Below are 2,072 nucleotides of genomic sequence, written 5' to 3'. Positions count from 1 at the left end.
CGAGCAAAGGACTATATGTATGTGAACCCGCTGATCAATGTTAGCATTTAAAGTTGAAACGCGCCTCCTGATATGACGCTCAATGTATGAAGTACGTAGGACTGTTTGTGAACTCTTACTTTTGTAAGAATTGTAATCTAAAATCAAATCTGCTTGATTGGGGTGGGGATGCGTCAGAACAGGGGCGGGGGCAGCGTTGGTAAAGTGTGGGGCGAGGCGCTTAGAGGCGGCGCTCCTTGAGGGCCCTCCACCCGACCCTGCCAATTTCCCCCCCGGTGCCCCATTCCAGTGGATTCTCCTCTTTTTCTTTTCCCGCAAGTCCTCCCCTACCCTACACACGCATTTGTTTCGCTAATGCCCCTCCTGTCACCGTCTTACCTGTTTTCTGGTCACTGACGATGGTTGTCTCTGCCCCCTCCATGGAAAGCGGCGCGGGCAGGGGAAATGCTAATGTAATTGGGACCCCACGCCACTCCCAAGCCCCGGCGCATGCACGACTCGGTTGAATGGGGCTTCTAAACAACTTAAAACATATTGGACTTGGGGCCTTCCAGTGTCTCGACCTCTGTAGTTTCCACAAAGAGTAATAACCTAGCTTTACTATCGGCTCTCCTTCGATAGCTCAGCTGGTAGAGCGGAGGACTGTAGACCAATTCGTGTGTAGGCATCCTTAGGTCGCTGGTTCGATTCCGGCTCGAAGGAAGCTCTTCCTACTTTTGCGACCCTGAGTCGCAAAGTGCAAATTAGGGAGATTTCTGGAACGCCTACAAACGTACGAGTATGCTGTCCTGTCGCCTGGGATCACACCTGTCTCTTCTTTCTGCAGTACACAAACGCACACCCTTCAGAGCAAAAAACAGTCTCTGTTACTCTCCTACCTTATCCTGCAGCCATAGCCAGCCAGTCCCCACAGCATCCTGCGCCGCCTTCACTCATTCTGAGCGCTGGCTCTGTCATCTCCACTTTGCTCACCATGGACAGATCCCTGCCGTACAGGTGGGCAAACAGGAGCGGCAGACAGCAAGCCCTGGAGGCCGACAAGCATATAGGACATCACGCGGGTCACAGACAGCCATGACAACCTTCTTGTAAACTTTCACTCTGTCATGCTCTGTATCTGTCTGCACCCTTCTCACTCCGTCTTTTTCTGTCTTTTTTTTCTCCTTTACTCTGATGCCGTATGAATATATTGACCTAAAATGCTCAACCTGCCTGCTTAGTCTAGTGTTTGTACAGCATTGCCCTTTGAGACTTTTAATTGCTAATTCTGTACTGCACTTTAGAACATTTATAGAATGAAAAGGCAGCCGTTTTGTCAATGGAGTTTGAGGTACAAATATCTCCTAGTGGCCTATTTAGGTGGCTCTTCAATCTGGTGTCTGAATTGTTGCTCCTGAAAACTAGGATTTTGTCTTGGCATTTGTTCTTGTTGCCTCTGAAGCTTTTTGGCTCTTATAAGAGCAATATGCTCTCCCTACTTTGTTCACACCATTCAGCACAGGCAGGTCAACTGCATGAGGATTCTATGGCTCTGCCTCCACGAAGAAACCCTAGCCTTGAATATTAACATATGTAGAAATTGGCCTAATGAGAATGATGGAATCTTAGGCCTTTTCTGGACATTCTAGAATTTTACCTCTTCATGCAATGGGCTAATGCTTCCACCATTATGTTTAGTTTTTTTCCCTATCTACTAAAAAATGTGCCCTTAGAGTTGTGAACAATGGCAGGTATAGTCTAGGATTACACCTCTTATGCTTCATCTTTAAAAGACTCTGACATTTATCTACATTTCCTTTACTCATTATCAATTGAAAATGTGTTCCATTTTGGGTCAGGTCTTATGACTTAGTAAGGGGCCTAGTAAGTCCTGCATCTTCTTCTTAACACATAATCCCAGGTTGTGTTGACTCAAAAGAGCTCCTGCTCCTTAGGATTGGCATTCAGATATGTTTTGTTTACAAACCATTTAATAAACACCTAATCTGCTTCTGGTATTGTGCTTCTGCCAGGGATATAGAGATTAAAATATAGGTCTTGTCCTAAAATATTGTAGTATCTGTAGGGGACAC

At 46.0% G+C, this 2,072-nt stretch overlaps 1 non-coding gene across 1 annotated transcript; it reads left to right on the top strand.

The window, feature by feature from the left end:
- Positions 1-611: 611 nt before the first annotated feature.
- Positions 612-702, top strand: TRNAY-GUA. Its single transcript is given in 2 exon segments — positions 612-648; positions 667-702. It is a non-coding gene; the product is annotated as a tRNA-Tyr (tRNA).
- The last annotated feature ends 1,370 nt before the right edge of the window (positions 703-2,072 follow it).

This window comes from Pteropus vampyrus, unplaced genomic scaffold, assembly GCF_000151845.1.
Source record: "Pteropus vampyrus isolate Shadow unplaced genomic scaffold, Pvam_2.0 Scaffold488, whole genome shotgun sequence".
In the NCBI taxonomy this organism is placed as follows: domain Eukaryota; kingdom Metazoa; phylum Chordata; class Mammalia; order Chiroptera; family Pteropodidae; genus Pteropus; species Pteropus vampyrus.
Note: the sequence above shows the minus strand (reverse complement) of the source record. Positions and strands in the feature narration are given on the sequence as shown.